Raw genomic sequence first — 24,309 nt, forward strand, 5'->3', positions numbered from 1 at the left:
ACCAAGACCTGCTACTCTCTGCCGGCTTCCTAGCTTCTATGCCTGGGAACAGCACGGCTCCTTGGTGCCCATTTTTCCTGTGACTTAGGGGATCCTCAGACTACCCTGTCATTCCTGGGATTCTGTCCCTCTTTGTCACCTGAGCATCTTTAATCCAGGCACCTCTCCCATGGTAGCGAATTTAGAAGTTCGGATTTTGCGCTCTGCTGCTTCTAATACTTCACAGTAGTGTCAGTAAGCAGGTTCCTTCCCCGCCACCGCATCCACAGCTATGTCTCCTCCATGTGAACTTCCACACCTCCTACCTTCCAAAACATGGTCCCTTTTCTACTTGTAGCCTTGAAGTTTTTGTTCTCTCAGACCTCTGACTGAGTTCTTGGGTGTTCAGAATAATTTGATGACTATTGTGTTTGAGGGTCAAGACAAGCTCAGGGTCCTCCTACTCCTCTGCCATCTTAACTCCCTTCCAAGGCAAATACTTCATGACATCACATATATGTGAAATCTAAAAAAAACGAACTCATAGACACAGAGAATGGAATTGTGGTTTCCAGAGATTGGGGTTTGGAAGAAACAGGATAATGATGGTCAAAGGGTACAAACTTCCAGTTATATGATGAATAAGTTCTGGGATCTAATGTGCAGCATAGTGATTATTATTAATAATGCTGTATTATACTTGAAAGTTGCTAAGTGAATAAATTTTATATTTTCTTATCACAAAAAAATGGTAATTTGTGATGTGACAGAGGTGTTAACTAATGCTAAGATGGTAATAATTTGCATAAAAGTATATCAAATCATCTCAAACTAACACACCATTGTATGTAATTGTAGTTCAATAATGCTGGAAAATATTTATGATTTTAAAATAACACTAGTATATGATTTAAAAATCCCCTAAATAAAACATTCTTCTGAATTATATATGTTATGCACCACAGAAGAGCTAAGGCCTTTGACCCTCAGTCAATGAATTCATCCGTTATCAATATTACTCTCACAATGTTATTGGGTGCATCCTGTGTCAACAATTTTGCTCTTTATTAGGAAAAAAGTTGCTTGTTTTTTGTTTTCTTAATTTTGGTAAGTTTGGAAAAATAAGAGAGTGTACTTTCTCTCAGATGAGTTCAGTAGTCACTACATGTGTACATTATTATAAGCTTGTTACAAAGTTTTCTCAGTTTCTGCTTTCATTTGTCGACTCAAAGACTATTCCAAGTTGTCTGAACTGCTTAAGAAGGTATTGACTTCCCTTTCTGGCTATAATGGCATACCTGGGGCCAGACTAACCTTCCGCTATAAATAACTAGAAAACTGGACAAATTATGATAAAAACTATTTTCAGATGAAATATAGGTATCACAGAAATATGATCAATAAGAGAGGGTAAATGAATGAGGTGAACCCTAAGATCTCTTGAGGTTTCCAAGTGTAGACACATTCCAGATTACACTGAGGAAGAACAGGATCTCCAGAAGAAACTGAGAAAAAGAAAGTGGAGTTTGAGGAGACAAACCTTTGGAATAGGAACTGCATAATTTGGAAATTCAAAATAGCCTACACTATTATCTACTGAAAAATTAAGCTATTCAGAAAGGGCTTTGTTTTGACATGCTAAAGTCAGTTTTCACACATGGCCTTAAACTGTATTCACTTTAATAACACTTTTATAGCTCTCAGCCTTGTCAACTATTTAAACTGAACATTCCAGGTTGGTGGAATGTGACCTTTTAGCAGAGCCAATGCAGATAATAAGATAAATTCATTGAGGTGTCTGGGTGGCTCAGTCAGTTAAGAGTCTGACTTCTGCTCAGGGCATGATGCTGGGGTCCCAGGATTGAGTCCCGCATCGGGCTTCCTGCTCAGCGGGGAGTCTGCTTCACCCTCTCCCTCTGCTCCTTCCCCCAACACTTGTGTTCTCTCTCTCTCAAATGGAAAAATAAAATCTGAAAAAGAAAAAGATAAACTCATTAACAGTATAAGTAGCTATTCCTGTCAGGGTAAATAGTCAGATAGAGGGATTCAATTTAGGAAACTGGCTCACAAGCATCTAGTTGTTTACTCAAAAGTGCCATATCAAGCACTCAGTGTTTGATTCTATTGCTAGCAGATTTGATACTCTAGACACTCAGTGTTGGGAATAGTTAGATCAGCTTTGGTAAATGGGGGTATATACATTGAGGTCTATGCGTAGCCTCATTCTGTTACCATAGTCACTTTGCTAATTTGCTCTTGTGGTCAGCACTGTGATGTTTGATGATAGAGTTTGGCTGATGTCAACTGGTTGACTCATTTTACCTTTTTTATTGTTTAGCACCTATTCTGTGATGGATGTTGTTTGGTGGGCATAACATGGTGTCACATGGTTGAGTGTTCCATCTCTTAACAGAGCCCTATAGCATGCCAGGATTTGATTTTCCAGTCCATGTAATTCTTCAGTCCAGATGGCATTGTCTTGCTGAGTTGTGATTCTCCCATTATACTTGCCAGATTCCACAGAGCTTCTTCTCTCACTACTGATTTTTTTTTAAGATTTTATTTATTAATTTGACAGAGAGAAACAATGAGAGAAGGAACACAAGCAAGGGGAGTGCGAGAGGGAGAAACAGGCTTCCCGCTGAACAGAGAGCCTGAGGTGGGGCTTGATCCCAGGACCCTGGGATCATGACCTGAGCCAAAGGCAGATGCTTAATGCCTGAGCCACCCAGGTGCCCCACTACTGATATTTTTAATACTATAGAACATACCTAGTAATACAGCCTAAGACAGCCTAGACCTACTGCAGAGTACTTTCCTGCTCTGGAACCACGTAAAATTAGAAGTCTCTTATGTTACCTGTAACATTAACCAGTAAATGGAATATGTTTCTTTTAATTCCTGGAAAGACCTACAAGTCACTGTCTTCCTTTTAATGGTATCAACCAATGAAAGACAAAACTAAAAGCTGCAAAATAAAATGTGTGTGTTTTTTGGGGATATTAGGAATTGCAATCTGGGAGACATAGAATTGACTAAAATCAACACGGTACTTTGGAGAGACAAAGGAGGTTAGAGTTTTTAAAGAGGAAACACAATAAATTGTTTTGAATGAAATCTGATTGGTTTTGGCATAGCTGTAGTACACTAATCTATATGTCATTGGTTGCTAGGGTAAATGCTAGGCAGAAAGTCCATTTAGGTCTGTTCTTACATGCAGCAGATGCCTTGGCTTTTAGCTGAGTTCTGCAACAATTCTAAGAATTAGAGACAGGAGATGTGCATAAATCCTACTTCCTCCATGTCCTCATGGCTCCATTTTAAATAACGGTTTTAGCAATGTTTATTCCATTTCTTTTTATTCTCTCCATTATCAATAGAGAGAAAGGTAAAATGTGAAAATCTCTTCTCTATTTGGAAATGATAACCTCAAATACCCTTAACTACTGGATCTCAATTAGTTTTATTGATGTGTTGGGGTTTATCTCATATTTCCTGGATCTCATGTGTTTTAATCAGGCCTCCAAAGTCCTAGCCACTTCTTGAACAACCTGTCTCATTTGCATAATGTCATCAACATAGTGGGTTATTGCAGTTTCCTGAAGGTAATCCATATCTCTTTGGTCTATCATATGAGGGAAGAGGAGAAAGTTTATTTTATATAATCCTGAGGCAGAAATGTAAATGTGTGCCGTTGACTGCTCCAAGAGAATGGAAATTGTAAAGAATGAGAAATGTTTCTGATCCTCATTCTAGATAGGAATGGAAGAGAGCACTTCACCAAAGCAATGTTCTCATACCATGTACTCGAAGATGAGTTAATCTGATTTATCAGGGATTTCACATTGGTACAGAAGCTGAGATTGGAACAACTACGTGGTAGAGTTTCCAGAAGTCTACTATCAGTCTCCAGGATCTGTTGGTTTTGCAGGGGCCATACTGTTAATTGATGGAGATGTAATGGAGTCCATCATCTTACATCCTTTCAATTCTTTGAGAATCTAAGATCTTTAACTTAAGATCTTTAATTTCTACCATCCCCAGAAATGTGATCTTATGTTCTATTTGTACTTTGGCTGTGGTTAAGATGGTGGTGGAACGAAGATGTTTCAAGGATATCGTGGGTTGAATAGCGGTCCTTCCAAAAATATGTCCAAGTTGTAACCCCCAGGATCTATGAAAGTGAACTTATTTAGAGAAAGAGTCTTTGCAGTATAATTAAGGATATCAAATAAGTTCATACTAGATGTAAGATGGGCTCTACATCCAATGTCAGGACTACTTATAAGAAGAAAGACTGAGGTAGATTTAGATACATGCAAAGGAAAAGGTAATGTGAAGATAGAGACAAAGATGGAGGGAAGTCATAGCTAAGGAACCCCAAGGGTTGTCTTGGCAGCCATCAAAAGGTAGGACAGAGGCATGGAATGGATTCTTTCCCAAAGCCTGCACTTTGATTTCAGATTTCTAACCTCCAGAACTATGAAACAATAAACTTCTGTTGTTTTAAGCCGCTAAATTTGTGGTAATTTGATACAGCAGCTTTAGGAAACTAATGAAAAGTGCTTCTATTTGCCTTTTTTCCACTATGATCTCATCCCATAGGCCAAGGTTGCAATTTGGGGCTTGTGCCAAAGACGAAGTATATCTATTCATTATATATTTTGGGGACTAAGAAAATCACCAGTTGAGATGCTTTTGCCCATTTGGGAAAAAATTGAGGGGATCATTAGCAAGTACATATACTGTGATGTTACAGGATTTTTCCTCTGGAGAACCCAGTCTCTTCATCAGTATCACAACCACTAGTGCCTTTTCTTTCAAAAGTATATAGACCCATTCACCATTGCTGAAAGTAGTAAAAGTTTCAGTTATCACAATTCAGGGACTAACTATGTCCTACCTCAACAGTGGAGTATTAGGTAAGTGAATTGTTTATTTATGACATTTTCCCTGCAGTAGTTAAATAGAAACCTTATTTGATTTGTGTGTATTACATAATAATAATAATAATAAATGTTTATTTAAAAAAATTTTTAAATTTTAATATTTATATTATATTTTATATTATATTTTAATTTTTATTATTAAAATTTTATTATTTTATAATATGTTTATTTTAATATATAATACCTGTTTTATTTTTATTTATATATGAATATATATTATATACATATGTAACGTGTTATATAACATATAACACATTACATAACACACATGTTATATATTATATGTTATGTATATATCACATATATTATACGTAACATATATGTGTTATATATAATTTATAACATGTTACATATGTATATAATATATATTCATATATATAACTAAAAATATTTTATATCTTTTAGGAGTAGTGAAGAAGTGGAAATATGATAGTTTCTCAGTTAAGATGTATTTATTTATTTACTTACTATTTTTTTTAAAGATTTTATTTATTTATTTGAGAGAGAGAATGAGAGATAGAGAGCACGAGAGGGAAGAGGGTCAGAGGGAGAAGCAGACTCCCTGCTGAGCAGGGAGCCCGATGCGGGACTCGATCCCGGGACTCCAGGATCATGACCTGAGCCGAAGGCAGTCGCTTAACCAACTGAGTCACCCAGGCGCCCTCGGTTAAGATGTATTTAGACCATTATAGACAGCTTGTGCAAAGTAACCTCTAATACTCTAGACCTCCCTCCAGTTAAACATTGGTCCACTATATTTACATTCTTAGGTCTTGTTTATTCAAAGAACAACATATACACTGTGTTTTTCACAAATCCTAATATCTATGTTATTTACTGCTGTATAATCCACCATCTTACATCTTAGGGTTTAAACCAGCAAACATTATTTTCTCATTATCTTGTGGACCAGCAATTTGGGCTGGGCTCAAGGAAATGTTTCTTCTTTGGGGCTTACCTGGGCTCACTCTTTATTATGCAGTTAGCTATCAACTTAGCTAAGGAGAAATGGTCTAGGACTAAGTGTCACTCACATGGCTAGGGTTTGCTAGATTAGCAGGACACTCTGATTCTCACTTCATGTGGCCCTTTCAGAGGGCAAGCCTGTGTTTTTTCCAGTGATAGCAGAAGTCCACAAGAGCTTGCATCAAAGTTCTAGGTCTAGGTTTAGAAGTCACACTATATCACTTCTGCCACCTATTGGTAAAACAGGTCATGAGGCAAGCCCAATTCAAAGGTTGAAGAAATAGTCTCTACCTCTTGATAGGAGGAATTGCAAAGAATATGTAGTCATTTTTAATATGCTATGGGAAGAATCTTTATTAAATACATTTATGAAATCAAGTGAAGTTCCATCACCAGGAAATATATTTTCCAAACCTGTTTCTAGTAAAAAACATACTTTATCTGTAGGCAAGCATGACTGCTTTGTGTAAACTTTAATTTTACTTGCCTTTACTATTAAACATTTCTGTGAGCTTATAGCTAAGGTTCCTTTCAGCTTTCAGAATCAGAGTCTCTGGTGTCTCTCTTCTAGATTCAAATTTTCACTTATTATATCTCTATTATGTCTTTGATCTAATCATCTGGTATCTCCATTAGGAAGGAAAATTGCCTAGTTGTGGATGAGTTGTCTCTGGGCATTATTTAGTATTACTTCTTCCTTCTCAATGGATTAAACATCTGCTAGGTAAACCTAAAACATTGAGGATTACATTAGAAGTATCAATATCTGTTTTCTGATGTTAGATTCACTACTTCCCCTTGGTTTGAAAAATGAAGCAAAATGTGAGGGTCCAGTATATTTTTCATATCCAAATGATTTCTAACCATGATTCTGTGAGAACGTTCATTCAATAACAAAAATGTATTGAGCTTCATCTGTGTTTCCTGTTTAAGGGGAAATCAATAACCATTTCTTGAGAATTTACTCTCTCCCAGGAGATATTTTCAGTCCTTTATATTTTTAATTCATGAAAGAAACACACAGGAAGTCTTTTATAGGCACTACTATTCTTTTCATTTTACAGATGTAGAAACGGAAGCACAGAAAGTTCAGGTAACCTACCCTAGATCTCATGGAGAGAAAGTGATATAGATGAGATTAAAACACAGCAGTCTGGCTTCTGGACCTAATCACTTTCATATTGCCTTAAATAAAAGGAAAGAGAGGAACCCTGACTGCAAAACTCCACATATTACTTGAAAAGACATTGTACCAAGCACCAAGTTTACTTACATTACAGAAGACCATAAAGGTTAGTTTTTCTTGATCAGGGTGATGTTTTTAACAGACACTTTCCTTAGCTAGAATATATCACTCACTTACCCAAATTTATCTTTGCTAAGAGAAGTGTTCCCTCATTGCCATTTCCTAATATATATGAAACATCTTTTTGGGGGGCGCTATTGTAAATATTTTAGAAACCTAAGAAAAATATCCCTTTTGAAAGGAACTTAACCATCCTTAATATTAATGTAACAATTACTCTCAAAGGCTAAGCAGATATGTAAAATTAATTTAAGATTACAGAGGAAATAAAAACAGTTATAATAAAAACATTAACCTTTGGCTGTATGTATATTATATGAGGGTACTGGTGCCAGTGACTTGAAGCATAGGTCAATATGAAAGTCTCTGATAAAAGTCTGTAAAAATTAATCAAGTATCACAGGTCATAGAAAATAAGCTCTTGGATGAGATTCCATAACAAAGGTATGCAAGGTAAGGTGAAGGAAAACAGCAATGGCAAACAAAGTAGAAAGCTGGATGGTGAGTGAAATGGATCAGTGGGTTGGTGAGTCTGTGGGGTTAAAACACTAAAACAAATGATCCAAAGTCACAAAGACTTAGGGAATATTTTAGGTAAAAAAAAAAAAAGACATAAAAGCAAGAGATTGATGCATGTAGACTTTTCCATGTTACAGGTAATAAGTATCTTGCCCCAAATCATAGAACTTGTCAGATGGTGGGCCATCTGATTCCAAAATGGAGATGTGTGACTAAGATAATTAATCATTAAATATAATAGTTGTATAAAAATTAAACTTATTCAGCACATAATAATATTCTTACTTTAGTCCTGTTCTATTTATTCTGTGCCCTGGATTCTGTTCTCTTAAGTTTTACATTCAAATGTATATAACTAATTGACTTTGTGTGTATATAATTTCCCCAAAATAAAAATTTAAATTACTCTTCATATTCAGTCACAGTCCCAGTAAATATTCTGTTATCCGAAGATTATATTGCGAGTTAACCTCTAATGACTTATATATAACATAAAATAAGAGAAGAAGAAAATGGTTAGTATATACAAATAATGCATGCATGTAATAAGCAAAGAGAAAATATCAAAGCTACTATAGTCTTCATTTCTGTAAATTGGTCATGATGTCATAGTTGATATCTATGGCTTCCTTCTTTAGCACCCATCTCATACTTCCCTTGTCTTCAACCAGAAAATTCTCTGGGTTTTCTACCTGGCGGAGTGATCCACATGTTTTTGGAAGGTCTGAGTCTTTAGTCATCTTGCCTCTTTTTGGTTGCTGTTAGTGCTCTCATTACATTTACAATTTGGCATGGAAGTAAAAGAGACAATCCAGAAAATCCCCTGGGTTCCAGACATCATCCTATTTACCTCCATTGTGTAGCAGCAGCTAAACTTCTCCTTGGTAATCAGAATAAATCACTCCATACAGTAGATTTATTCTTTCCAGCAATCACCATATTGTGAGTCAGCGTATCACTAAAGGCTATAAAATGAAAATACTGATACTATGAATAGAACTCTTGGAGTTATTAATGTCATTGTGTCAGAAAGTGAGCAAAAGAGGAAGAGTGTAAAGACACTTGGGAAAAGACTGGGGCATCTGGGTGGCTCAGTTGGTTAAGTGTCTGACTTCACTCAGGTCATGGTTTCAGGGTCCTGGAATCAAGCCCTGAATTGGAATAGAGCCCCTTTCCCTCTGCCCCTCCCCCTGCACATGCTCTCTCTCTCAAATAAATAAAATCTTTTTAAAAAAGACACTTGGGAATGAACAAGATTGTCCACTCAGGCCTTGGCCAAACTTGGAAGGAGCTATTCCCTCTTTTTCTTCTTTCCTGTTTTACCAAATTTTTGAAAAGAAAACATTTTGTGACCAAGAATATAGCAGTTGCCACACAGGCCAGCAGGAACCCAATCACATCCAAAGAGTGGTACTGGAACCAGGTGAGGTTGTGGGAGGCTGGCCGCAGGTGCTTGGCTCCTTTGTGGCCCATGACAAACTCGATCCAGAAGACTGCTCGATCCAGAGCCTTCACAGGTTGATCATGGTGAATCCTTGGAAACCATGTAGCATTCTGTTTATAACTGGAAGGCAAATACAAAGAAATTAATGAAATTTTGTTAAAGTTAGTTTTGTGATACATGTTCTAAAAATTAAACAATCTAAGGTCCATAGAAATTGTTGTTATATGAACTTTGCTCTTTGCATAGGATTTTAACAAGTATAGTGGGGAAATTGAAAAAGAACTATATTATTAACATAATATGGTTAAATTCAGACAGAAAAAAATCAAAATATACCTGTTATTAATTTAAGCCTTTTTTTTTTCCAAGGAGGAAGTTTAGTACTGTATGAACTATCACTTCCAGGAGATTTCCAAGATCAAGTTAGTGAATGACCCAAGATTGTGGGAAAAGATCCACTGAAAGGTCTTTAAGCATGACTGCTAACATTTTCTCATATGGTGCATAACACAACCAATAATAATCCTTTAGAAAGCACTAGTACTTATGAAGGATCATTAATGACTGTTCTCAAAGCACTGAGAAGATCTGCACTTGTCATTGTATTGATGTTCACCTCCACAGCTGCTCCCTTGATCTTCACATGGAAGATGTTATTGTGCTGATCAGCAAACATGGGAACTCCCACAATAGGGACTCCATGATAAATAGCTTTATAGATCCACCATGAATGAGAAAAGTTTTGGTTTTGTAATGACCTAGTTAGGGGTTATAGTGAGAAGTGGGTGAGGATTTCATTATAATAGGTTAACAGGATTTCAGAGACAGATGGGGAAAACCTATGGGATAAGTCATTGAAAGAGGCAGTATTTTCTACAGAAGCTAAGCACATTGCTACTACAGAAAATTGCTATCCCAGGAAAAGGAAGCATTAATTCCTTCTGTGTGGCCTGATTTTTTTTTAATTTTAGCAAATATGAATCTATAAAAGTAAACACCACATCTTTAATGGTATCATTCAAAATTGAGGTAAAATGAGAAACACTTAAAAATTGTTAAATATTAGTTGAATTTATTAACTGTTAAACAATTATTCATCTTATCCATCCTCCAACTCTACAACTTTAATTCCCCATGATCTTACCAAGATTATTCTAGGGTATCCAATCATGGTGCTGAGTATTTGTTCCTAATGTGGCTAGTTTATTTTCTTTGTATCTCCATAAAATCTGTAGAAGGCAGTGCATATATTTCACAATTAAAACCACAGGATAATGACATTTTAAGGTTGTAGAGTTACTTATAAGTTAAGCATCCATCTTGTTTTAGGTGACAGTTGAAAGAAGAGTATATATAGGTTTTGGGGAGGGTATGTGTTGTGGGGAGCGCTGTGTTTTGTGTAAGACTCATGAATCACAGACGTGTACCCTTGAAACAAATAATACATTATATGTTAACTTAAAAAAAAGAGAGTATATGGGTGTAAACACTGGAAGACATAGTGAGACTGTTTACAATCACTTTTTTAAAAGGGCTTGCACTAGTCATCTATTAAGTATACATTTTGTCTGTTATCACTTAAACTTATTTATTATTATTTTTTTAAATTGAATTATAGTTGACACACAATGTTACATTAGTTTTAGATGTATAACATCGTGATCAGACAAGTTTATAACTTATGCTATGCTCACCATAAGTGTAGCTACCATCTGTCAGATTTGTTATCTTTTCCTGCTCCTTTTCTTCCTACCTCCTTTTACTTCTTTTTTCTTTCTTCTTTATTTTTATTTTAGGTAAAAATGACATAGTGGGTTTGCTGATATTGCATTGTTCAACAAAATATCTTGTTTATAATTAGCATTTTAACTGCCTTTTAATTCTAGAAAGCTCTAATTAATTAGAAAGACTATATGAATGTAGACTTCGGCTTTCATGTTCAACTGCAATGGATCAAATCCTAATACAACCAAAGATGTGGAAGGTATTTTTGAGCATGATTCAGCTTTGTTATGTCAGTTCTACCTTTTCCTAGTCCTTGGAGTGAATACACTTCAGAACTATTTGGGGAGAAGTCTGCACAGGCCTTAAGATTTCAAATACTAAAACACGAGCACTATGCTTAATGTTTCATCTCTATTGTATTAAAAACAAATGATTCCAAAAAGATATGTTTCCATAATAATGGCAAGGCTCAGTCGGCAGAGCTCAAGTGTGCCAACACATGTTATTGTAATGTTTACAAATTTTTACTAATACTGCTTCCTGTTATGTTACATGTAAAATGAGATTTAATTTTAAATGGAAAGACACCATTAGCCACACTCTTTTTCCAGTTGGTAAATAGCTGCCCAGCAGAATCAAAGGTCATACTTACCTTCTGTGGAATCAGGGCATAGGCTGCGGCAATGAGGTTGGCCCTTTCTTTGTGAGATTTTGGATCACTGTACCCAGAGGAGAACACCACAATATGATCTTCACTTGAGTTCTGGACAAATCCTTCTATTTCCTGCAGAGAAAAAAATTCTTTGTATTACAAAGATGCAGCATCATAGGGAATAAGATAAAATTCACTTGCACATGTAAAATGAAGATTCAAGGGAATTGACAGAGGCGTGGTTAGACTGTTTGTATCTTTTGACACCTAGAGCCAACCACTCTCTCTCTTTCTCTTTTTGCCATCCAGTCTCTTTAAGAAGTATGTGTCTAAAACTTATGGCTTAAGTACATAATCATCGATTACTGAAGAGCTATGGAACCAAGCCATTATACAAAAGGATTAGGTGATAAGAATACAACACTTTTCATGATTGATGGACACCATTATTCACCAGGTTTAATTTTATTAAAAACTGAGTGATTTGCAAACTTTTAAAAGATATTCCTCAAAAGAAAGCCCTGAAATGGGTCTGAATTGGGCTTCTGAAATTATTATTGTAACAGTTTACATTAATAAATTATTACTGTGTTGATCTGCCCTTTTTAAAAAATATGGTTTCCATGGTAACTTTCTTATGTTTAGGTATTCCCTTATTAATAGGGCTAAGAAAATATGTATCAGCATTGTGATATATAGTAATGTATTATAAAAGGAGATAACATATTTAAACTGCCTCTATAATTATAAACTACTTTTAGGGGACAATGATTTTCTGTCATCCTGATGTATAAAAGCTCCCACCTCAATAGACATGAGTTACATATTCTTAATTTGAGACTCAGCAAAGAATTGATATGTAGTTGCCTCTGTAAATTAAACCCCTGCCATTTGTAGTTATGCAAATTGGCCACTGCAAACTCTGGGGTTGGGCCAGTCACATCTTATTGTATAAGAATAATATCCTTTAGGCATGTGTCATGTATTTTCTATGAAAACTTTTGTGGCATCTCTGAAATAACCATGTTCTCAAATTAAAGGCTATTAAGTGATCAGAGAAGAGATGACATCAAAGTTGAGAATAAACTTGCATTTTCAGCTTTGTTAATATTAGCAGAACATTTTGGACATCCCAGAAATTATTGTTTTAATATTTATATTGATTCATGTCCCCAAATACATGGAGTTTGAATTAAATTTTATATATGTATCATATATATATATATATATATATATATATATACTAAATTCATTGGATTCTTGATCAGAGGACCCCTCATTGCTTTTTTCTTGTTTTTATTTTTAATTCCAGTTAATTAACATATAGTGTTATATTAGTTTCAGTTATACAATATAGTGGTTCAAGAATTCCCTACATCACCTGGTGCTCATCATGACAAGTGCATTCCTTAATCCCCATCACCGATTTAAACTATCCCCCCACCCACTTCCCTTCTGGTCACCGTCACTTCTCTATAATTAAGAATCCGTTTCTTGTTTGTCTTGCTCCCTCTTTTTTTCCTCTTTATTCATTTGTTTTGTTTCTTAAATTTCACATATGAGTGAAATCATATGTTATTTGTCTTTCTCTAACTGACTTATTTTGCTTAGCATTATAGTCTCTAACTCCACCCATGTCATTGCAAATTGCAAGATTTCATTCTTTTTATGGCTGAATAATATTCCATTGTATGTATATACCACATCTTTATCCATCCATCAATCAGTGGACACTTGGGCTGCTTCCATATCTTGGCTATTGTAAATAATGCTGCTATAAATATAGGGGTGTGTGTTTCCCTTTGAATTAGTGTTTTTGTCCCCTCATTGTTTTTTAATCTCTGTATCCAGTGTTAACCTCACATAACAACCATAAGCCATGATTGGTATTCATGCTGCACAAACTTCTTATCAGTAGGTAAACTGAACTTGTAAGGGAATAATTCCCCCCTCTTCATCATTTTATCTGAGATGATTTTGTGAAATTATGTGATATTGTGAAATTATTTTATTGTGTGTGTGTGTGTAAAAGTGGAAATTCAATGATAAATTATTTAGAATGGGAGATTATCTAGAGAGCCAGAGAAATTGTCACCTCTCTTCTGATATCTCTAGTTAGAAATTGGTTCATTATATTAAGTCTTAATAGAATTTGGTTTGCAGCTATAACTTGATTGGTAAGAAAAAGGGCATTCATAATCCTGAAATGAAATTTCACCAATTACATTTTACTAGAAATAGAAATCAAGAATTCTGGGAACATCATTTATCCTGCAACCTTCTTAAAAGGATTTGGTTAATATTCTCACAGTACAAGTAAATAAGGATTTTCTTCCTCACTCTCTATGGATAGTTAAATAGTTCCTCTTTTGTTTCTTGATACCATTTCCTTCCAATATCCCTGGTACTCCACATATTTTTCTTGGAAGACTTAAAAATGTAGTATATAATTTTATTTTTCTTTCAAAAGGAACCTGTTATCATATGGGTAAAAAAAATCAATCCAAATTTGGAATTTTTCTCATTTTCATGAACTCTCCTTTATGCTGATGACTCTCAATATTTCCTTTGCTGTTTGCTAAGCTTGAGACCTATATTACCCAAATAACTTCTAGAAAATTCTACATGAAAATCCTACTAAGTAGGATTACTCCTCCAAGTGGTCACAAAACAGAGCTCATTGTATTAATTTTAAACAAATTTTAACTCTATGTGTTTCCTGTATCATTAGAAGTCATAACTATCAAATAAACATTCAAAGTGGAAATCCAGGAGCCTTCCTTCTTTCCTTACTTTCCCTCAACTGTTACTTCCTTTCACTCACTAAATACTGTGGAACTTATCCCAAAGTGCCTCATGAAAGCATGTTTATCTCTCTACCATTATGATAACTGCCTGTGTTTATAACTCCATTAGCTTGTTTAGAAAGACTACAGCAGTCTCCTTAGTGATTTTCATGGCTCTAGTTTCCTGTCACTTCAATCCATTATCCACACTATAGAAATAATATTTTGAAATGTACTTCAATCATGCCATTTTTCAGTCTAATTTCTCAATAGAATGCCTAAAACACCCTTTTGTAACTTAAGAGCCTTTCTGACATGGAAAATGGAAATGGAGTGGCCAACCAAAGATGTTCAGTATCATGTCTCTGTTGCTATGACTGTAATCTTTAAAGGAGGATCAGGAGTCATATCATAAGGAGTATAAAAGTCTTTCAACATAACAGTCTTACCTTAGGTAAATGTATGGTGGGCTTGCTGTGAAATTCTCTGACAAATTTAAAATTAAGTAGGTATGGATGAGAAAATTCAAAATCCCAATATGTTTGAATTAGCCAAATTTCAACTTTCCTCAGAGTCTCACATAAGTAGTGGGTCTTTCTGGAGAAGATGAAGGATTGGGTGGAAGGATTAGCCTATAAGTCAAATGAAAAAATTGCATCACCAACTTACTGATAAGCTATTAAGGGAAAAAATAAGTTTAGGTCTTCTAGAATAATATGGCGTCTAGATGTGAAATGAAAGGGAGCATTAATGCAACAGTATGGAATAAAAGAAAGAGAAAAAGAAAGGAAAACATAGTTATATGTAAGTTTATTTTCACAACAGAAAATAAACCAAGGGCTAGAAGGAGGAAGATGGTGGAGGAGTAGGGGACCCTAGTTTCATCTGGTCCCTGGAATTCAGCTAGATAGCTATCAAATCATTCCAAACACCTGTGAACTCAACTGGGGATCTAAGAAAAGAATTGTTGCAATTCTACAAATAGAAAAATGACCACTTTTTGCAAGGTAGGAGGTGTGGAGAAGTGAATCCAAGGCAATGTATGTGAAGATAAACCATGAATGGAGGGAGCCTCTGTCCGCCGGCTACCAGCAAGTGATATAGCAGAGGAGCACAAAATTGGACCTTTTAGAAATCTGCTCTGGTGGAGGACTCCCTGCCTGAAAGGCACTCAGGTGGCAAAGAGGGGTAGAATCCTAGGTGGGATAGTGTGATCTCAGGATCCCTGGGGTCACAGAAAGAATGGGGGTGCCTGAGTGTGGCAGAGTTTGTAGACATCAGAGCAGGGAAGCAGGCTACAATCAACAACCCCAGGAGTGGGCTTACAGCTCCATGTTGCCATAAACCATGAACCGTGGCATGGTTGGGTAACCACTCTCCAAGTGGGGGCCCAGCAAACAGCAGAACCGTGGCGAGATCCCCCTCCATCCCCTGGGAGGATCGGCACGGTTGCATGCCACAAGAGTCTGCAAAGTTTGGAGACTCAAAACAGGGTTGCGTGCCAGAGATAAAGATGCTTGGTCACAGGCTGGTTGAACAGAGTGTGAATGGAAACCAAGGAGACAAGAGTAATTGATGGCTTTTCTGTGAGGGCTCACTAAAGAGTGAGGGGCGTGAACTTTCAACTCCCAGACTAGAGTGGGATGCCTCCATTTTCATCCCCCTCACCTGCTCCAGATCTCCATAGTAGCTTACATGGAGCCCAGCCCCCTGGCAAGGGTGGTGCAGTTCTGCTGGGGGGTAAAGACACCTGAGAATCAGCATAACAGGTCCCTCCCCTAGAAGACCAGTAGGAATTTCCAGCTAATAGCAAGTTTACCGATCACACAGAACTGCAAAACTCCAGGGCTAGGAGAAATTAGTATATAGAGTTCATGGTTTTTTTCTCATGATTCTTTAGTTTTTCAAATAATTTTTTTTCCTTTTCAATTAATTTCTTATTTTATCAACTCTTTTTAAGTCTTTTTAGTTTTCATTTTTACATTTATTTTTAATATATATATTTTTCATTTTTGGCTTCCTTTCATTGTATCCAATTTTACTTTTGTATATATATAAGTTTCTCTTTACAATTTTGGGATCTAGTTTCTTCTAACAAACAGACCAAAATACATCCAGGATCTAGTGTATTGCTCTATTCTATTCACCTGTTTGATTATATATTCTCTCTCTCTCTCTTTTTTGGTTTTTGATCTCTTGATTTGTTTAGGGTAAATTTTTCCAGGGTTGTTGCTATTTTTGTATTTTGTTCTCTCATTTATTTATTTTCTGGACATATTGACAAGATGGAAGAACTCACCCCCTAAAAAAGAACAAGAGGCAGTACTGACTGCTAGGGACTTAATCAATATGCTTTTAAATAAGATGTCGAACTAGAATTCAAAATAATTATTATAAAGATACAAGCTGAGCTTGAGAAAAACATAGAAAACATTTCTGGAGAAATAAAAGATCTAAAATTTAGTCAGGTTGAAATCAAAAAGGTTATTAATGAGATGCAATAAAAATGGAGGCTCTAGCTGCTAGGATAAATGAGGTAGAAGAGACAATCAGTGGTATAGAAGACAAAATGAGGAAAATAACGGAACAGTGAAAGGGAGATTAAATAACTACTGGATCATGAAGGGAGAATTTGAGAGACAAATAATACCATAAAGCAAAACAATATTAGAATAATTGGGGCCCCAGAGGGAAGAAGAGAGAGAGAGAGGAACAGAAGGTATATTTGAGCAAATTATAGCTGAGAACTTCCCTAATCTGGGGAAGGAAATGGGAATTGAAGTCCAGGAAGCAGAGAGAAACTCCCCAAAACCAACAAAACTAGATCAAAACCTTGACATATTATAGTGAAGCTTGCAAATTTCAGAGACAAAGAGAAAATCCTGAAAGCCCCTCAGGACAAGAGGCCCTTAACCTACAAGGGTAGAAACATAAGGCTGGCAGCAGACCTGTCCACAGAGACCTGTGGCAAGGTACTGGTATGATATATTCAGGGTGCTAAATGGGAAAAATATGCAGCCAAGAATACTTTATTCAGCAAGGCTGTCGCTCAAAACAGAAAGAGAAATAAAGAGTTTCCAGGACAAACAGAAACTAAAAGAATGTGATCACTAAATATGCCCCGCAAGAAATATTAAAGGGGATCCTTTAAGCAAAGAGAGAGCCCAAAAGTAACATAGATCAGAAAGGAACAGAGACCATATACAGAAACAGTAACTTTACAGGTAATACAGTGACACTAAATTCATATCTTTTAATAGTTACTCTGAATGTAAATGGGCTAAATGCTCCAATCAAAAGACACAGGGTATCAGATTAGATAAACAAGCAAGACCCATCCATATGCTGTCTAAAAGAGACTAATTTTAGACCTAAAGTCACCTCCAGATTGAAATTGAGGGGGTGGAGAACCATTTATCATGCTGGGGTAGCAATCCTTATAGCAGACAAATTAGATTTAAACCAAAGAGTGTAATAAGGATGAAGAAGGACACTTTATCATATTAAAGAGTCTATCCAACAAGAAGATCTAGCAATTGTAAATATTTATGCCCCTGAGAACAGCCAATTAGATAAATAACAAAATTAAAGAAACACATTGATAATAACACAATAATAGCAGTGTACTTTAACACCCCACTCAGAGCAATGGACCAATCATCTAAGCAGAAGATCAACAAGGAAACAAGGGCTTTGAATGATAAGCTGGACCAGATGAACTTCACAGATATATGCAGAGAATTCCATTCCAAAGCAATAGAATACACATTCTTCTCAAGTGCACATGGAACTTTCTCCAGAATAGATCACATACTGGGTCACAAATCAGATCTCAAAGGGTACCAAATGATTGAGATTATTCCCTGCATATTTTTGGACCACAGTGCTTTAAAACGAACTCAATAACAAGAGGAAATTTGGAAGGAACACAAATACATGATGGTTAAAGAGCATCCTAATAAAGAATAAATGGTTCAACCAGGAAATAGAAATAGAAACCAAAAGAAGAGTAGAACAGATCAACGAAACTAGGAGTTTGTTTTTTGAGAGAATTAATAAGATCAATAAACCCCTAGCCAGATTTATCAAAAAGAAGAGAAAGGACCCAAATAAATAAAATTACGAATGAAGAGGAGAGATCACAACCAACAACAAGGAGATACAAACAATTATAAGAACATATTATAAGCAACTATATGCCAGCAAATTAGGCAATCTGGAAGAAATGGATGCATTCCTAGAAACATATAAACTACCAAAACTGAACCAGGAAGAAATAGAAAACCTGAACAGACCCATAACTGGCAAGGAAATTAAAGCAGTAATCAAAAATCTCCTAGCAAACAAGAGCCCAGGGCCAGATGGCTTCCCAGGGGAATTCTACCAAACATTTAAAGAAGAACTAATACCTACTCTTATAAAGCTGTTCCAAAAAATAGAAATTGAAGGAAAACTTCCCAACTCTTTCTATGAGGCCAGCATTACCTTGATCCCAAAACCAGACAAAGACCCCACCAAAATGAGAATTATAGACCAATTTCCCTGATGAACATGGATGCCAAAATTCTCACCAAGAGACTAGCCAATAGGATCCGACAGTACATTAAAAGGATTATTCATCACAACCAAGTGGTGTTTATTCCTGGGCAAGTAAGTGTGGTTCAACATCCACCAAAAAAAAAAAAAATGCAGAAAAAGCATTTGACAAAGTAGAGCATCCTTTCTTGATTAAAACTCTCCACAGTGTAGGGGTAGAGAGAACATACTTCAATATAATAAAAGTCATATACAAAAAACCCACAGAGTATATCATTCTCAAAGGGGGAAAAATGGAGAGCTTTTCCTCTAAGGTCAGGAACACAACAGGGATGCCCACTCTTACCACCTTTGTTCAACATAGTACTAGAAGTCCTAGCCTCAGTAATCAGACAACAAAAAAGAAATAAAAGGCATTCAAATTTGCAAAGAAATCAAACTCTTACTCTTTGCAGATGACATGATACTTTATGTGGAAAACCCAAAAGGCCCCACCCCCCAAATTGTTACAACTCATATAGGAATTCAGCAAAGTGACAGGATATAAAATCAATGCGCAGAAATAAGTTGCATTTCTATACACTAACAATGAGACAGAAAAAAAAAAGAAATTAAGGAGTCCCACTTACAACTGCACCCAAAACCATAAGATACCTAGGAATAAACCTAACCAAAAAGGCAAAGGATCTGTGCTCTGAAAACCATAGAACACTCATGAAAACAAATGAGGAAGACATAAAAAAATCGAAAAATATTCCATGCTCATGGATTGGAAGAACAAATATTGTTAAAATGTGTATGCTACCTAGAGCAATCTACACATTCAATGCAATCTCCCTATCAAAATACCATCAACTTTTTTCACAGAGCTGAACAAACAATCCTAAAATTTGTATGGAATCAGAAAAGACCCAGAATAGCCAAAGGAATGTTGAAAAAGAAAACTAAAACTGGAGGCCTCACAATCCTGGACTTCAAGCTCTATTACAAAGATGTAATTATCAAGACAGTATAGTACTGGCACAAAAACAAACACATAGAATCAATAGAATAGAATAGAAAACCCAGAAATGGACCCTCAACTCTATGGTCTTTGACAAAGCAGTAAGGACTATCCAATGGAAAAAGAACAGTCTATTCAATAAATGGTGCTGGGAAAATTGGACAGCCACTTGCAGAAGAATGAAACTGGACCACTTTCCTACACCATACACAAAAATAAATTCAAAATGAATGAAAGACCTATGTGTGAGACAGGAATCCATCAATCTCATAGAGGAAAACACAGGCAGGCATCTCTGTGGCCTTGGCTGCAGCAAATTCTTGCTACACACATCTCTAAAGGCAAGGGAAACAAAGCAAAAATGAACTTTTGGGACTTCATCAAGATAAAAGCTTTTGCACAGCAAAGGAAACAGTCGATAAAACCAGAAGACAACTGACAGAATGGAACATATTTACAAATGTCTTATCACATACAGGGCTAGTACCCAAATCTATAAAAAACTTATCAATCTCAACACTCAAAAAACAATCCAATCAAGAAATGGACAGAAGACATGAACAGACATTTCTGCAAAGACATGAAAATGGTCAACAGACACATAAAAAAATGTTCAACATCCCTTGGCATCAGGGAAATACAAATCAAAACCACAATGAAATACCATCTCACGCCAGAATGGCTAAAATTAACAAGACAGGGGTCAACAAATGTTGGAGAGGATGTGGAGAAAAGGAAACCCTCTTACACTGTTGGTGGGAATGCAAGCTGGTGCAGTTACTCTGGAAAACAGTATGGACCTTTCTCAAGAAGTTAAAAATAGAACTACCCTACAACCCAGCATTTGCACTACTAGGTATTTACCCCAAAGATACAAATGTAGTGATTCAAAGGGGCACCTGCACCCCAATGTTTATAGCAGCAATGTCCACAAAGCCAAATTATGAAAGTGTCCAGATGTCCATTACTCTCTTTTACTGATAAGAAACAAAGTTTTTTAGTTTTAGTTTTTTAGTTTTCTAGTTACTTTTCCAGGTTTTTCTGTGTGGCACTCCCTCCAAGAAGTATAAAGCACTCTAGGAAACTTTTCAATGACCAGCCATGATAAAACTTTCCAAATAGGACTTTCTGAAATTTCATCTAAAATTTATGAGAGGGACAAAAATGGTGAGCATTTGGTTCCAATAGGAATGGTACAAGATTTGGTATAATCATCCCCATTTATCAACAATTTTTGGAGCAGATTCAGGCAAATTACGTTTCTTTGTTAATTTTGTTGTTAATGTTGACATAGTTTATTATTGGTGTCAGTAAGTGGGTTATCTTACTCTTAGAATAAATATTATACTATTTTTGCCAAGAATATCTACAATTTCCTCCAATATGAAAACTCCTGGTATTGGACTTATATGTCATATCCAAATATGACGAACAATCCATTTTTCAGAGGATTAATAAATTTTGTGTGTTTTGTTTTGCTTTGGGTGTGAATTTAACAAGTATGAAGTTATCTTATGGGAAACGATTTGATAACTGTAAAGAATAACCATAGCAAGAGATTTCTTGTCTCCATTCCCACTTAGTTTTTGATAACCAGTTCATTGCTATCACTTGTAGAGTTAAAATGAATGATAGATATTTTAAAATGTATTTCCTTCAATGACCTAGATTTCACTTAAATCTTTCCAAATTTCTGATAACAGGTTTAAAATGCAAAGCAGAGTCTTTCAGCTAATGCCTCACTTCAAACTGTTCCCAAAATGAATGTCATAATCCTGGATCCAGAAGTCAAAGAAAACAGAAAGCTTGTATTTTTCACTCTTTCCAGAAAGGTCATTCTGTCTGTTAGTCCTGTCATGTGACTAACATAGGAAAGTAGAGCTGGAAGTTTCCCACAATGTTTCTCCTTCATGCTTCCTACACAGACTCTTAAAGTGATCACAAAAGGGACTGCAAGCAGTTCAGCCACCAGCTCTCCACAAGCCATCAGAGGATCTATAAGCATTGCATTGTAGTCTGTTTCCTGAAGTGTGATTGTAGATTATACTCTCACACAGGACTTTGATTGTCTCTGTCATAAAGAATTCTCTCAGTTTTATTGTTGACTGCCAAGATGTTTACTTTGGCAAGACTTTAAAAGCTAGTCTATAAATTTATCATTTGAATTCTCAAATAATGTTTTGATACCTGGTGAATGGATTTCCTTGAAGTTCAGGAGGGAAGGCTTCTTGTAGTCAATGAGGTGAGTATATGAAGGAGTCAACACTGTTACCTCATGGATTCTCTCTGTGAGTTTGTCCAGAATGATCTTTACATTAAGCCAGTGTCTCATGTCACAAGACCAGAATCTTCCCACAGAATTCACAACCAGAGCCGAAGAACTGCAGCAGCAGAGTTATCATGGTCCACTTCTCAGACATCATGACTGCAGCACCCTCACACACTGCTCTGCACTGGTCACAGTGTGTTGCTGCTGAATGCAGAGATAAAAATGGCAGTTTAGACACAGAACAAGTTAAAAATTAATTTTAAAGGAAAAAATTTATTCATTGAGTGCAAGTTTTATGTTTATTGAGAGAATAAAACAGACAGTCAAAAATACCTGGGAAAAATTATTCCAAACTTCTGGAACTTAAAATACATGAAATAGAGATACATTTATTCTCTGGATTGGCAATGACAGAAACAACAAATAAGGACACGCTAAAAATAATATTTCACACATAGAAGCACACACACACTAACACCCATTCCAGCCTATGTTCAAAGGTGCCAGGTGGTTTAGGCAAATATATTCCACATCTTTTTCCCAATGTGGAATTGCAACTAGTTTGCTTAAATATGTTTGGATACCTAGGGGAACATTTTGATAAGAATCATATAAATAGTTCAGGGTATTCAGAATTCCAGAGGAAGAACAGTTATTCCTATTTGGAACAATTAGGAATAACTTTAGTAAGGTGGATAGCACATGGGAAAGCTCTGGTAGGATGTAGGCAGAGTGTGGCAAAAAGGCAGATTTCACAATAAATAGAGGATGGGAACAGTTCATGGATATTGGAAAACATTCCAGTGGATATGGAGCTCAGACAAAGCCATGGGCAGTAGGTTATTTATTTATTTATTTTTAAGATTTTACTTATTTGACAGAGAGAGACACAGCGAGAGAGGGAACACAAGCAGAGAGAGTGGGAGAGGGAGAAGCAGGCTTCCTGTGGAGCAGGGATCCCGACGCAGGGCTCGATCCCAGGACCCTGAGCCGAAGGCAGACGCTTAACGACTGAGCCACCCCGGCGCCCTTGTGAGTCTCCTGGGCAGTAGGTTATAGGAGAAAATTGGATTAAAATGGGAGACATTTAGTCTCGAATGATATACAATGACTTTAGATTTTAATTTACAAGCAAAAATTTACTCAGGTTTTAAAGAAAATCAGTCACAAGATCAAATTTTTCCTTTAACAGTTCTGGCAGCTAAACATAAATTGGCATACAAAGATAAGAGTTTAAAAGAAGAGAAATGATTAAAAATGTGGATTAATAACGTAAACATGGAATCATAATAGCCTGAAACATGGGCAGATGATAGTAAATGTTAGAAATACAGTTGAAATTTATATTTATTGATTGGATCTGTGGCTAGAAAAAATGTATTAGAGCAAAGATATATGGTTTAGAAAAAGATGTGAAGAAATGTGGTTTCTGCCTCAGTAACTGAAAGGCTGATAATATAATTATGTAAAGCATAATACACAAAACTCACAGCAGGTCTAGGAATTAATATGATCTATTTGAGATTTTTTTCTTACGGTGATAGATTTAATAAGACAACTCTATGGAAATGTGCATATGACCCTTAGATATTCAGATTTAGGTAGATGATAATTTTCCAAGATATGAAGTGGGTAATCTTTCATCTACTCATCTATCTATCCCTTTATGTTAATAACTAATGTACATTAATGTAAATTCTTTTTCCTTAACACATCCAATAGACAATTTCTACCTCTACTAAATGAAAGCTTTTCCAGAAGTTATGATGGGTACTCAAACTGCACAAGCTTTCATATTAATAGATGAATTTGGGAAGAGGGAAAGAGTATAATTTTTCCCATCTTGCATCATTGAGATGACTTTGTGAAGAACTGTGAATCATTGTGTGGTATGTGCATGTGAACGTGTGTGTATTTATGTGTGAAAAATGGAGGTAGAAGGAAAAATATAATATAGAATGGGAGATTATTTAGAGAGCCATGAAAAATGTCATATCTCATTTTTTATGTCTAATAATATTAATTCATTATTCCTACAATAGCAAATCTCAATAGAGGTTGGATTGCAATTATAACTTGACTGGGGGGGGAAAGAAGATATTCAGAATCTTGAAATAAAATTTCAAACATCAATACACATTTTGCCATTAACAAAAATCAAGAGCCCTCCTAGGA

General features: G+C 35.9%; 1 pseudogene; it reads right to left on the minus strand.

Annotated features, from left to right (window-relative positions):
• Positions 1-9,010: 9,010 nt before the first annotated feature.
• On the minus strand, positions 9,011-22,288 carry LOC112835821 (UDP-glucuronosyltransferase 2A3-like; annotated as a pseudogene).
• Between the last annotated feature and the right edge of the window lie 2,021 nt (positions 22,289-24,309).

The sequence above is a fragment of the Callorhinus ursinus genome, unplaced genomic scaffold, assembly GCF_003265705.2.
Source record: "Callorhinus ursinus isolate GAN/ISIS: 27379988/994484 unplaced genomic scaffold, GSC_fseal_2.0 scaffold4, whole genome shotgun sequence".
In the NCBI taxonomy this organism is placed as follows: domain Eukaryota; kingdom Metazoa; phylum Chordata; class Mammalia; order Carnivora; family Otariidae; genus Callorhinus; species Callorhinus ursinus.